This window comes from Melospiza melodia, chromosome 24 (genome assembly GCF_035770615.1).
Source record: "Melospiza melodia melodia isolate bMelMel2 chromosome 24, bMelMel2.pri, whole genome shotgun sequence".
In the NCBI taxonomy this organism is placed as follows: Eukaryota; Metazoa; Chordata; class Aves; order Passeriformes; family Passerellidae; genus Melospiza; species Melospiza melodia.
Window position 1 is genome coordinate 6457141 of NC_086217.1, and position 15048 is coordinate 6472188.

The 15048-nt window shown below is 42.6% G+C and overlaps 1 long non-coding RNA gene across 3 annotated transcripts; it reads right to left on the bottom strand.

Annotated features, from left to right (window-relative positions):
- Nucleotides 1–7321: 7321 nt before the first annotated feature.
- LOC134428826 (uncharacterized) lies at nt 7322–13670 on the bottom strand. 3 transcript variants are annotated; one of them, XR_010030472.1, is made up of 5 exons: nt 13615–13665; nt 13418–13472; nt 12669–12813; nt 8504–8614; nt 7322–7663 (listed from the first exon to the last, which is right to left on the bottom strand). It is a non-coding gene; the product is annotated as an uncharacterized LOC134428826 (long non-coding RNA). The 3 variants fall into 3 exon arrangements; XR_010030473.1 differs by lacking the exon at nt 13418–13472 and having other exon boundaries at nt 13615–13670; XR_010030474.1 differs by lacking the exons at nt 12669–12813; nt 13418–13472; nt 13615–13665 and adding an exon at nt 10871–10934 and having other exon boundaries at nt 7323–7663.
- Nucleotides 13671–15048: the final 1378 nt, after the last annotated feature.

The following is a 15048-nucleotide window of genomic DNA, read 5'->3' on the forward strand; positions in this document are numbered from 1 at the left end:
AGCATAGCTGGGACAGTACTATGTGTATTCAAGAATGTGGTCTTACATTTGAGTTAACTCAGAAAATTCAGAGTTGAGTGGAGAATTGGAAGTATATTAATGGTGTTCTGGCATGCTCTGTCCACCTGAGTAGCAAGGAGAGTCATAGTTCCAAAGATGTATCATATGACAGAACCCGTGCCATCCCAGTGGCAGTGCTGAAAACATGCTCCTGCAATGCCAGCATCTCGCCAGGAATGGGAAGTTCTATTTCTTTCAAAAGTAGGTGATAATTTAGAGGCAGCTTAATTAATAGCTTGGGAGGACTTCAGCCTCGTGTCTTGCAGGAAACATTCAACTATCTGATGAACTGAAGGACCTATTAAACTCCAACAATCTGTGACTAGATGCATTTCATTATGGAATGAGATTTAAATAATGATGGTTTCAATATCAGAACAAAGTAACAGCATAATTAAATAGCTGGAACAAAAAGCTGAATTCATGTGTCCAGATTTATCTTATTTGACACTGTGTGATTGAGAGATGCTAAAGTCATCATCAGTTCCCTATAAGCTTCAACAGAGCAGGAAGACAAAAGGTATGGGCAGGTAGCATAAATATCTGTTCACTCTAAGCATAATAGAGGGAAAAGGCATTACTCTGAGTGTTTCTAACTACCACATAATTGCATTGCAGACTACAAGAAAAGCTTTCAATATAAAAAGACATTTCAATGTCTTAGCTGTTTTGGTGGACTGTCATTAGTCCTTGCAAATCTGGTCATCTTGATCTAACAAATCCAGGCTAACAGCTGGTGACATCTCACAGTATATTTTCTGTTTCAGAGGAAGTCCCTTGTTTACATGAAATTTGAAATGCTGTAAAAATAAAAATGAATATGTTAAAAGATTTATTTTTTTAATTTGTTGTCTTCTACCTTCACTTAAATAAGACTATACAAAAGGGACAATTCTTTAGCTGATATTTTAGTGTACTGCTGTAGAACACCTTGTTCATTGGAAGAAAGAGCTACAGGCCCACTGAAAAATGTTGACAGTTTTTGGTATTTTGACTAAAAAAGCAGCAAGTATAAAGGAAGAGAATCTAGATGAAAAATGTAGGTGATTTACATGCCTTTCTTGAAAACGTATTGATAAAATCATTCCAAAATAGCATGGTGCCATGAATGACTTGGATATGTCAGAAGTTTGGCAGATGATACAACCAATGATATTAGCACAGATTTGCATAAGTCTTCCAAGAGAAGATTTATATGTTAGCAAAGGCTTTGCAGGGACCTGATCAGTACTGTCAGTAGTGCTTTGAACTAGGAAAATACACAAAGACAATGGAAGCACAGCTAAGAAATACTGAAGAGTAATTTAGCTGAAAAAGTTAAACTAAAACATATGGAAACAATAACCTGAAAACCTCTTAAGTAATCTTTGACAAAATACTGGTGTGTTGGTTTTGGTTTTTTTCCATCTCAGCTCCTCATTCACAGGCTAGGAATTTCAGAAGTAATCTCAATGAATAATATCAAGGCAAATAAACTCAACATTACATTAAAGTTTCAGGGCAAAGTGAGAAAGAAAAAGTAATTTGGACTATGGTTATAGAGATCAAAAAAATGGAGATAAATGTGAGAAGAACATCACGGAAAATCAGTGGATATCCAAAGTTTTTGTGTTGTTGAAACTACCAATACTGATGGCACTTCTTTAATTTACTGCAGTGAAATTAGAGAATCAGTTATAGAATGGATTCATTTGGAAAGAGCCTGAAAGAACAATGGGCAGGGACAACTTCCACTATCGCAGGCTGCTCCAATCCCCCTCCAGCCTGGCCTTGGACACTGCCAGGAATCCAGGGCAGCCACAGCTTCTCTGAGCAACCTGTGCCAGGCCCTGCCCATCCTCACAGGGAAGAATTTCTCTCTAATGTCTGATATATCACTCTTTTCCAGTTTAAATCTGTTACCCCTTGTCCTACTGGAGAAAAGTTCATTTCATGCTGCCTTTCCTAGAACACTGCCTCGTGGCAGGAAACCTTTGCAGACAGGGGAAACTAATTACTTCTACTAATAAATCATTAGCACATTTCTTGTCAAGCTTTTGGCCTGTGCCAACAACACATCTCCTAAACAGATTTAAAGGCATAACTGGACAGCTGGCATTTTCTGGGACCCTTCCCAATACAGTCTGCATCCAGCCTCACCATGCTTGATACAGAAATAGTTTACTTCTATAAGCACAAACAGTTCCATGCCAATTGGCCTAAGTTCCTGGACATGTTTAATTTACTAGTGGAGCTGCAGTGTTACTCTGGAAAGGTCTGGAGGAGCAACAGCAGTATCTGTCCTTGGAAAAGGAAGAACCTGCTGGAAGAAGCAACAACACCTTGATGGAAAAAGGAAATTAAAATCGATTGTGCCTCTATTAACCTTCAGCCAATGCTTCCATCTCTTCAAGGCTGGGCTCCACTGCAGCTGGATGCAAAACACAGGGAGTCAAAAGAGAAGAGGCTGATTGAGGGTAGACTCCAGCTACAGGCTGGAGTTCAGACTACAGCTACTGCACAGTAGCGAGGAGGGGGCAAGGATCTGCAGTGCTGACATTCCCATGGAAGAGGAATGATTTTATTGTGCTGAAAACAGATCCTTCTTGAGATGAAGATGGGGCAGCTGCCTCACCCTTTGCCAGCTCATAGCCATGGCTTCCCCTGCCCCGTGTTCTGGGACTGGCTGTGAATTCAGGAGCAGGAATTACAGGAAGGCAGCAGAGTCAAGTGGGAAAGTGGAGGCATCTCAACATTACCAGACTGTATCCTTTAGGACACCTCCTGAGACCCCATCCATGTTTTTATCTTGGTACCATTCAGCTCGCAAACTAGAAGCTTGATTTGAGTGTGTGGATGAGGAAATAGAGGTGGAAATAACAAATAACATGAAATACCTTGCTGAACACCCTGAGGTTATGTAAAGTGTTTTCACAGTATATCTTTCAGATGTCTCATTTGGAAGCTGAGGATGGGCTGGACAAATGGGTGGTTGTAACCTTTGAAAATTGTCTGAACTGTCTCAACTGTTCAATCAGCAGCTAATTAGTAGCTGGCTGGCAGTTGTTAATGAGAGCAATACCTCTGTGGCTCACAAGGAGTCTTATCTTTCAAAATCTCCATCAAAGCCCTATGAGTGAGTCACAGATTGCACCTTTGCAAATTTGCCAATTACGTTAAGGGATTGGAGTGACAGAGATTTAATCCGTCTGCAACTTTGAATGAATAGAGCTTGTCAAATAAAGCTTATTGCAGGGAACTGAGTTTTTCTCCTTCCAAAGGCCAGTTTTGGTGATTCAGATACATTCAGACTATTCTCAGACATTGCAAATGCAATTTTTTGTGCACATCTAGGGATGTGTAACTGCATTTAGACTGCAGGCCAGAGCTACAAACCACAGACTTACCTCATGGGAATGGCAGGAAAGCCAGCAGGGATGTCAGGATCCAAGAAGAAGTATATTTTTCCCCACGTCATGGGCTGGCTCTCCCTTCACCTCCATGAGCACAGCGCTTCCATAACTGCCAGAGTTATCAGGGTCCTGGCTTCAACCAGCTGCTGCTCTCCCCAGGGAGACAAGTCACACTGAGGAAAAGCAGACAGAGATTGCAAACTCTCTGCAGGTGGAGAAAGGGATCCCCCAGCATGTGGGTGTGAGTGCCACTGCTGCCCATTGCTAGCTCAGTTTGTCGTCTGAATTATAGGTGGTGAAGGTTTGGTGTAGGTGTAGTCCTGTTCTGCTGAGAAAATTTCAGGTCAACATATCTTTCCTGATCTGCAGTGTAGGAGGATTAAAAATGCAATGGGAAGGAAGAATAGAAGATAATGCCTGTGCTTTATACTGGACTAGCAACTTGCCAGTTCTTTAGCCTTAAAATATATATTGGGCAGTATTCAGTCAGCTCAAGGCTAGCAAAAAGCTCTAATTAAAGAAACTAATAGGAAATCCCAGGGTGAAAGAGCAACAGGAGGTATGATGTCACATTTTTAATTGGCAGAGTTCTTGCAATAACTCTTCTGAGAAATAGGAGCACCACAAGTCTCCTGGGACAAGTCTGTTCTACTCATTAAATCCCTTACATCTAAAGCCAGTCACAGGTGTACCAAGTTAGCTGTGACTGCTGGAAAATTTGCATTATAACATGAAAACCAGGATTGTTTGTTGCTGTCCTGAAAAATGAGATGGTAACTTAATATTTGATCCACTGCTGTGTAACACTGCGTAAATAAAACAGTCCCCTGTTCAGAGGTAAGATGAGAGCACAGCAGCAAAGAGTGACTGAAAATAAGAGCTGAGAGCATTAGCAAAAATCATGTGTTCTGTGGGTTTCCCAAACAGGCACAGTGATGTGGAGTGAACCAGTGTTGTACTTTGGAAACTGTTAGGAAGCTCTGTATGAAGTTCTGGTGAACCTCTGCTGAAATATTCTGTGTTGTCCCAGCATTACACGTTCAGAAATTAGACTCAAGGGGAACAGGGGCGTTTGTGAGACCACAGGGGAGCAAAGAAACTCCCTTGAGGGAGGAGCTTGGAAGAGTTCAACTTAAAGCTCTTGGGTCTTGGCCAGCACCCAAGAGGCACTAGTGAGCAACCCACTTGCTTTCAGGTGCTTCAGACCCTTACGAATCCATCCTACAGCATGGTGCCTCCCCAGGCTCTGTCTCGTGCACTTTGCAAACTTGACTTGCCAGGTTTGAAACCCACATCAGCCCGGAGCCAGAATCACTGGGCACAGCACGAGCTGCTCTGCCCAGGCAAGAAGAGGCCCCAGCTGGCCGTGGCTGCAGCAGCTTTCTGTGCCCTCCATGAACACAGAGAGAGCTTTGTCTGCCAGGAGTGTGCTCTGCCCAGAGGCACAAGCAGTGCTAACAGAGGCTGTCCTGGCTGCCGAGCAGCAGCACCTGGGCTCCAGGCTCTCCATGGCCTCTTGGCCAGGGGAACATCCCTGCCCTGCTGCTGCCTGCTGGCTTCTTGTGACAGACATGCCAGGGCACAAAGGCCAGCCCAGAGCACTGTACTGGCAGTGGCTCAGCCTTGATTACATCACAGGCTGAAAAGCACAGGAATGATGAGACTGGCAGATGTGCTGAGGCTTTTCCTTAACACTTCCCCATTCCTCAAGTGCTCCTGGTTTAGGCACATCCCAGTCCTGCTGTCTTTGTTCTGTGTCGGATCAGAAGTCTGCACCTGGTTTTCCTCTCATGGATTTGTCTGGCAGATTTTTGAATGAATGGAAACCTTCAGTAGCCACTGCATTGCTGGTGATGAGTTGTGTAGATTAATTACAAGTGTTTTGAGGAATATGTTACACTAAATGGTCTCCAAAGGATGGTTCTTCTCACGGGGGAGGTACTCTTTGGGGCATGAACCTTCTCTCCTCTATTTTCTGCCACACATGAACCATAACCTTTCCAGATTTATGATGTGGACATCTGCACTGTCTTGGCCTGAACAATTCTGTCAGCGATACATCCCTAAGGATCCCAGACCAGTTATTTTTATGGATGGTAGTATCATTGCTCCTTGGGGTTGGGTTTCAGAAACAGGGGGATTGTTTTTCACTGACATCTTAAAATTTGAGGGGGAGATTAGAATTCTCCAGGGAGTAAGTGTGACATTTGTCTCTGTCAGCTGCACAGAGTATATAATCTGTTCCTATAAAAAGAACACCAAGATTTATACAATTCAGGACATCATAAATTATGCTAAAATGTCGGGGTTTTCTGAATTCAGGAAACTGAAATGTAAATTAATGGAAAAATGAAAATACACCCACATTTGCCTGCACACTGTTTATGTTACTCTCATATTTTCTTTCTGTGTCAATCCTGCAGAGGTTGTCCAGAGCTTAAACTCTTCTTGAGAAGAAATTTCTGCATGAATGCACAAAAAGGGGGAAAGACCTTCCTAGGCTGTTGTACTGAAAAAATTCTTGGAAAACAGATTTTTCCAATGCTGATTTTCCATGTAGGTGGGGAGAACACCTTTTCTTTTTTGGCAGGAGGAATGAGGTGATAGAAATGTCCCCCTTCTCTCATTTCCATAGAATTCCCTTGGACAGACATCTCCTGTGTGGCATCAGGACTCCTTAGGAAATATGTTGGGCACATCACAGGTACCCTGAGAAATGTCTGCATGAGCTTCTCTGTGCTATCCCCGACTGTCCCCAGCCCCTTCTTCAGTATCAAAAATTGTAGCAGGCACTTATGCACCAAAATTGTCAGGGAATTTCCTGAATTTTCCTGTGGAAGATTTCACACAGCAATATGCTCTGTGCTTAGTCGCGTCCTGCCCTCCCTCGATTGCTGCTCAGCCAAGCATTTCCCAGAAGTTCTGGGAGTAAGGGTTAGTGAGTGTGCTGTCATCCTCTTCTGCTGTCATCCCAGACCCACTGAACAGGGAGGAGTGGGAGAGCCTGGGAACCTGCCTGGCTCAGTCAGCCCTGGCTCAGAACAGCATCGTCATCTCCTGAGGGACAGGGATAGAAGGAAGGAAAAACTGGGTCAGAGAGAAGTATTGGAAATCAATGCGGTGCAGCTGAAGTAACTCACCCTCTCCAAACTATGAAAGAATTGCTGACCCTGTGTCAATCTGACAGTTTTCCCCCTCAGAGAAAATTTCTGGTCCCTGGCATGACAGAACAACCACCTGGTGTGGGTCTCCTCAGAGTTGTAGGGAAACAGGGCTGTTGATGTGTCTTGCATTTAGCTCAGAGGAAGGTGCTGGGCTTCATTCAGTTCCTGCCAGAGCAGCAGTTCCCTCATGTCCTCAGCTGAGATGTCCATGTGGCAGTTCTGACAGAGCAGTCCTGGCAAAAGACTTGTTAATATGCCCAGGAAACAATCCACACATGCAATGGCTTCTTGGATTGTTTGGGAAGAGCCCATGGCATGGCAGCTAGCAGACACTGGATTATCTGCATAACAAGGAAGTTTGGATTTTGTTTTATGCAGAGCATCCAGGGCTCTTCTGATGCAGGCCAACAAAGTGGCATGTGCAGGAAGAATGTGATTCCCCTGCTAGTGTCAGGAGTACAATGTGGCATGAATGAACCCTTTCCTAGCATGGTATTGTATAGCCTCCAGTGAGCAGCTCGTCCAGAAGAGAAGGCAGGTGCATGCCAGAGAGCACAGGGAGAACTAATTTCCTGCTAATAACACAGACAAAGGGAAGCAAAGTAAAAAAAAAAAAAAAAAAAAAAAAAGAAAAAGAAAAAATGTGATGTAATATAATGATGAAAAGTAACCCTGGAAAGAGGCCATCCCATCAGTCATTTTAGAAGAATAGATATAGAGTCACAACAGTCACTGTAAAATTTCCAGCCCTTGTTATAAATTCAGTATTTACAAGGCACATTGTTCTCCCCCAGAGAATTCTCTCCCGAGTGGTGAGAAATGTTTGGCATATCATGAAGGCTTTTGTTAAATTATTTTTGTGATTTGCAGATTGTTATTCATGAGTGGGCATTTTGGTATATCATTTGTCTGTCTGAGACTCTAGTTTGTGCTTTACACATCTGTCTGGCTAGAGAGGCTTGATAAATATCCCTGTCATTCATTTGCTATCCATGACAAAGCCAAAACTTCTTGAGCAGAAGAACATTGAAACTCCTGGAAGTCCATCTGGAACAAAAAAGAAGATTGAGCCTTACATTAAAAGAAAGACTGATGTAATTTGGAAACGAGGATAGAAACACAGAAACAATCACCTCCCCAGTCTGCCTGTAACAATCAAGCTAACTCACACTCAATTCTGTAATCTCATCAGGTCACAAATTATTGCCAAGTTACAGTGAAAACAGAAAGTGTATGGAGAAAAATTTCTGATATAATGCTGCAGTGACCAGAATTTAATGGCAGCTTCCAGATCTTAATTTCTATAAAATTTGTTTACCTCTAAAGTTCTCAAAATATGGATATATAGGTGTTTTAGATCAGAAAACACCTCTAATTTTCAAAATGAATTAGCAAATGGACTCTTTGCATTCATTCATTTTGCTCCTTATATTTTCCTTCAGCCTTTTTTCCTCCTTGTTTTTTTTTCTCCTCAGCAGAGTTATATAAATAAATCCATCTTGTATCAGTTTCATCTCCCTAAACTATCTTTTCAATCACTCAGCAAGTGTGACCCATCATCATTCAAGCCAATCTTTTCAAGTCTCTCATCATAAAGGAGTTCATCCATTCTCATGAACATTTTAATAACTCTGATGGGGTGGAATAAGAGAGACAGGGAGAGAGAGACATGCAGTATGGACCAGGAGGCAGGAGAAAACAAAAAGCAGTGGAGAGGTGAGTAAAGGGAAAGCTGTTTTCAAGCAGTGGGAAAAGGCATTTTCTGCTCAGTACTAACTCTAATGACCACCCTGTTGAGAAATAAATATTGCTTTCTTCTCAAATGGACCCTTTCAGTAATTTGACAGAAATGGACTGGAGGTGTTTTCCAAGCCACCCAAAACTCACAGTGCTTCTGCATAGGATGTGCCACCTCAGGGGTCAGGCTGGCCTCAGGAGAAGGACCGTGATCTCACTGCTCTATGCTTCACAGTTGCTTGCATGAAGGTCACACTCAATCTGTATTTACAAGAGTCACCTGCTTGTAAAATAGCTCACCCAGTGAGCACATATTCTCCAGGGGTATCCTAAATACTTTCTATCCTCCTAGTCACCACCAGTACCTCTTCTTTCCCTTCCCCTTTGATGTTTTCAGCTGTTTCTTTGGGTGCTCCTGCTCACAAGCACTTGTGGTTTGTGAAGGCACCACACACAACCTGCCTGCCCCTCCTGCAATGCCAGGAAAAAGCAGAGATTTTGCATATTGATCAGTTACCCATGGCCTAAAGAGATAATCATCGAGGTACTGGGCAATGGGCATGAAATTGGGTGGAAAAACACAGAATATACCCAAAGCTGATAGACCTTTTCTTCAGACATTTTCCAGAGATTCATCTTTGCTTTTTCTTTTAAAATTATACATTTGCCTTTAAAGATTGCAAACCTCTACTTATCACTGCTTAAATAATATTTATTCATAATTCCTCTTCATTTTGAAAGAGCCCAGCATCACAGGCAAATGGTGATAATTCCCCACAGTGAATAAAATTTGCAGTATCAAGCCTTAAGTTACATGTCACAAATCAAATACTGGGTTTTTTTTGGCATTAGATTATTCAGAGTAAAGTACTTTAGTTAATCTTAAGGAAATAAAAATGCTCAAGAAAAATAATTTCTGTGGAGCAGAGATGTGTTCATCCACCTCTGATGACAGGAAAGGGAATGGAACTCATGTTCTAAGATATACCTGTCACTCTTTCACATCAAGATTATTATGGACTTGGAAGTCTCTGCAATAAAAACAAGGTATCAGATGCATCTATTTTAAGCTTTCTCTCAGAGGTGTATATTTATGCCTATTATGGATCCATGTTTTTCCCAAGATCAGTTACCTTTACATCAGCACTTACCAGCTGACAGGCAGCCTGACTCCAGGAATAGTGTGTCCCTGCAAAATGATGCCTGTCCTCCATGTATGGCAACAAATCACAAAGTGAGGAGAAATTAATTTTCCATTTCACTGCTATTAATATTCCATTTTGATCCCGATAATCCTCTGCAAGTTACAGGGTGTGCAGTGAAGTTCAGCACAGTGCAATGTGTGGGAATTTTGTGTTGCCCAAATGTATGCTTTATAACAGAAAAGCCAACTATTATTTTTAATTTTAAAAAAAATTCAGTTTCTTTACATTAAAAAAATCCCACAATATCAATAGTTTGTGCAAAGCACTGTAAGATGCAAATTTATTAAGAAAGAAAGAAATAAAAACATTTCATTTAAAACATATTGTGATTGCTTTAAATAAATATATGTAATCCATTCCATATCTTTTGTGATAGAATCAAAAGCAAAGAGAATGGAGAATGGCTATTTCCAAAGTCTATCTGCCCTTCAGGAAACAGACATAGATTTCAAACTTTTCTACACTTTAATTGCAGTGTTTTTAGGGAAGCCACAAGAGCAGCATGTAAATTAAAGGATTTGCATTCTGATCTTTCTTTTACAGTGTTATGAAAGACTGTGGGACGGCTCCAATCACTTTCAGTCCCTCTGGTGGACACCAGACTGGTATCCAGATACCAAATATTATCACTAGTGCCCAATATTACTTCACTGGGTTGAACTTGTTTCTGTAATCTTATGCAAAACCTCAGAACATTTCTCATCGTGAAACCCAGGATGCTGCTGGCTTTGTGTCTACCAGGTCTTTTTCTGCTTTCCAGCCAGTCACCCCCAAACCTGTGCTGGTATATGGGGTTATTGCTCCCCAGGTATGGAACTATCAGTTTTCATTAACTGAACTTATGTCAACCTGTTTCTCCAACTTGTCAAAATCCCTCTGAATAACAGCACAGCTATGTGGTGTATCAGCCACACCTCCCAGTTCTGTATCATCAGCATATTTGCTGTGTGTGCACTCTGTTCCAGCATCTAGAATGCTAATGAAGGGGTTAAAAGAATGTGGGCATTTGTTTTGCTCACCGGAACACAACACCGTTTTTCTGTTCAACTATTTTTTTCCCAACAAGAAAGTCAAAACATGAAAAACATTAATGTAAACTACCTGTGAGGGACCACAAAGTGCAACAAACTGTTGTTTCAGAAATTTTAAACTGTCAGATGCTGAGTTCAGGAAGGCAAAATGTTGTGTTAGCTTTTGCTCTTATGTCAGGCACTGTGTACCCTTCCACAATTCACGGTTTCCCTGCTGAAAAAGTAATATAAACAATTAAAACAGGATTTTTATCTGAAGGGTTTAAGGCTCGATCTGATACCTTGGGAAGGCATTCTAGGTTGCAGGAAGGACAGCCTCCTCGTTCCTTATTAGACAACCACTGAAGAACCTTGTCCTCAAGAGAGAGTGCTTGATAACCAGTTCCCAGGCTCACAGAAGCTGTATCTCTTGTCTTCTAGCTGCAATTATAAATTCCTGGCTATCATGACTGGCAAAATATTCAATAATAGCATTGCATTTCAGAATAGCGGACCCCTGTCCTGGAAGCAGACCAACATACAAATCACAGCCTTTCACTCTCTGTCTATGTAAGTGTTTAAACTGTTCTTCAAACTTCTACCGAGCCAGATCATTTCAACGTTGTAACAAAAATATCTTTTTAGGATTTGTTGTTATTGTTGTTTTTAAACCTAACATGGTAAATGATGAATACACCAAAAGAATAACCATGAACAGGCTGGTTTCCTGGCACAGCAGTCCTTACCCCTGTGCAAGGTCCCACGTTGATGGGGGAAAAACCTTGTCCATTCTGTGGCAATGGAAATTGTAAATCTCAGCAACAATCCACATCAAGTCCCTGCCATGTTTTCCTGTACACAGTTCCTCATTTAGCCATGAGATTCCCTGCCAGAGCTGAGGGTCCCAGCCTGTTCCCTTGCACACACAGTGCTACATTATAGTGTGTAGCAGTGTGCCCCTAAATATTTTTTCTACTTTCTGCATAACCATAAAAGATAAGAATTAATATTATCCATCTAGATCGAATAGTTAGGAAATGAAAGAACAGAAAAAGACTCTGGAGAGAAGGAATAATACAATCTGATACATTTAAAGTGTATGCATCAGAGTGCAGTGGAGAAGGATTTCCAGCAAACACGGGTCTTTAACAACACAGTTCATGCTCTGTAGCAGCACAGTTCATGCTCTCTGCTGGATCAGCAGCAGTCCATTAGTCATGACATGTTAGTAAATCACATAAGAAATTCAACACCATTTTTGACAGGAGCAGGTGCATCACACGGATGTCTCTAGACTTTGGCAAATCTTCAGGAGTGTGTAATTTCATTCCCCAAGAAGCAAAACAAAGCTGAGCATTTTCAGATTGTCCAGTAGCTTAGTTCTTCTTTGACAAGTCTCTTTTAACAAATTTACCTCTGTAGTCACACAATTAGCCATGCTAATAGTTTCAGGGTTAGATTGTGAATGGAACAAAGCAGCTGGCAAAGTACAAAGCCATCATCATCTGACAGTTCCTCTTCATTTCACAAAAGTGCGACATAAACCTATGTAATGTGCTCTCATGCCACACAGGGACATATCCAGTCAAAAAGACACTGGGAACCAAAAGATTTTGGGCATGCTTATCAAGGAAAGATTATTCTCTGTCATCGCCAGATTCTTACTCAACATGGACACTGATTTATGAAAGGCATATAAACAAAACCTGGGGGAAGAAAAAACAAAAAGGACTGAGGACAATCATAAGGAGTTCAGCAGGAGCAAACCATGCAGACCTGTAAAATCTCCTGTGAAAGAGCATTTGTGTGTGGAGAAAAGCCAAAGGGCTGTCTGTAGGGCTATAGCAAGGTCCGAGCTCTCAGAGAACGAGCATCTATAGAGACAGCCTGCAGGAACACTTCTCTGATGTGGGATTTAATCCTAATTTTACCTGCCACTTCTCCTGGGCTGGACCTAACTGCTTTCAGTTTAGCTTTGTTTTGGAGCAGTAAGTGGCTGAGCCATTCAGAAATGTGCCCTTTCCAGAGTATGTCAGACTGCTGAGGGTATCAGGAAGCAGCTGGACACCACAGGAGCCAAACAGGAGTATTTGCACCTACCTTAAGCTCTGTGCATCAGAGGGAAGGTAACTGGCCTTGAATTTTCCTGTTGATTTAGCTCCATGGAGAGAATCTCTCATGCCAGAAATTCCCTCAGACAGGTAGCCAGTGACCCATTTGGCTTATGTTAATTACGAGAAGTCATCTGAGAATGAACAGTAATAGTCTTGTGAGAATAAATATACACTGTCTTTCCTAGTGCCTCTAAAACCCTCTAATGGAAATTTTATTATGCATTCAGTAATTATATTATCAAGCTTTCCACTTCTGACTCTTTGAGGAGCGTGACAAAATGTTTGAGAATGTCTAGAACAAGACAAAGAGCTTGAGAATTTAATGAAGCATTTGTTCTTGAGTTGTTTCTGTAACTCAGAATTACTGTTAAATAGAAAAGAGCTCTTCTGGACTACATTTTTATCTTTTATAACCCAAATGCTCTTTAGATGTCTTCTCCAGCTGCACTGATACCTTTGGGAACAGTTTCTAAACATGACTGCATTTGGCTTAGTAACTCAGAATTTATTCAACAAGACTTAGAAATAGGACACTTTGCCTCCCAGAATCCTATTTATTTTGAAAGATTTTTCTTGTTTCTTCTTTGACTGATGTACTTTCCAACAAGCTTCCTACCTGTCAACACGGACTGGTTAATTACTGGGTTTAAAATACATGAGAAATTGTAGCATTTGTGACTTAGAAGCCAGGCAGACCGTGGAGCTTTCCAAACATGCTTGTCATTCACTAGGTACCTGAGATGCTGCCAAAATATCTTCAGTAGTTGTTATTGCATGTCTTCCAGTCCAGCTAAGGCCAGATAAAATGTTAGCTTTATAATAAGAAAACAAGACTAGAAAAGTAGCATAGGAGCACTGAACCAGCAGGAAGTCTTGCCCTCTTCTTTTATGAGCCCCAACATTGCAAAAAGAGGGAAACATCAACCACTTACTTTCTATTAAATACAGCCCTGGGAGCAGTTGCTCTCCTTGGGCTGCTGCAGTGGAGGTGGAAGGGCCACTGATGCTGTGCCTTGTCCTTTTGTTAGCCACACACTCACAAGCACCCCCCTGGTTCCCTTTCTGGGCAGAGTACCCAGTGCAGATGAGGCCCTATGCCCTGGCAGCACCTGCCTCTGTCAGCTCAAGGTCTTTTCTTCCAGCATTGATGACACAAACATTTCCAGCTGTTCTTTGGCCCATCTAACCTGTTCTTTGGGGAACACATGAAACTGGCCCACCTGGCTGGATTTTAACCCCTCTGCTGTGATTAGCTCCTAACAGGTAGGCCAGGCAGTTTCAGCATCTAGGTTTTAACAAGATGGGCCCCCCAGCAGTTTCAGGAGGTTTGAAGCTTTCAGGGAGATGAGCCAGCAGTTTCAGGAGGTTTGAAGCACCCAGGTTTAAATGAGATGGGCCAGGCAGTTTCAGAAGGTTTGAAGAACCCAGGTTTCAGGGAGATCTTCCAGCAGTTTCAGCACCCAGGTTTCAACAAGATGGGCCAGAGAGTTTCAGCAGGTTTGAAGTACCCAAGTTTCAGGGAGATAGGCCTGGCCGTTTCAGCAGGTTTGAAGCACCCGGGTTTCAACGAGATGGGCCCAGCATTTTCAGGAGCTTTGAAGCACCCAGATTACACAGAGACAGACCAGGCAGTTTCAGGAGGTTTGAAGCACCCAGGTTTCAATGAGATGGGCCCAGCAGTTTCAGGAGGTTTGAAGAACCCAGGTCTCAACAAGATGGGCAAGGGAGATCTCCCAACAGTTTCAGGAGGTTCGAAGCACCCAGATTACAGTGAGACAGGCCAGGCAGTTTCTGGAGGTTTGAAGCACCCAGGTTTCAGGGAGATGGGCCAGGCAGTTTCAGCAGGTTTAAAGCATCCAGGTTTCAACAAGATGGACAGGCAGTTCCAGGAGGTTTGAAGCTCCTAGGTTTCAATGAGATGGGCCAGGCAGTTTTAGCAAGTTTGAAGCACCCAGGTTTCAGGGAGATCTCCCTGCTGGTCTGCAGAGGAGCAGGGCCCAGAGGAGGGTCCCCTCCATGGCTCTAGGCTGCCATCCCCTGGCACTGGGGCCTGGTCAGCTGCTGCCCAGGAGCTCCCTGTGACTGACAGGAGCCTGATGGGCCCTGAAGCTGAGAATAAAGCTGAAGGAGCCTTGTCCTGATATCAACAGCCTAAATGGTGAAGCAAAAGACATGGCCACAGCCCAACTGATGTCTTTTTGCCCTACACCACCACTCACCCTGGGGTATTGCCTCAGATGTCTGTGCTTTCTTCACAGCACCAAAGGCCAGAGGTAAGTGTGGGACAGTGGGTCACTGCCTCATTGTACCCATGGTCTGTTCAGGTTCCCTCCACCTGTGGGGGAGCAGACAGGCAGTTTCCTTGC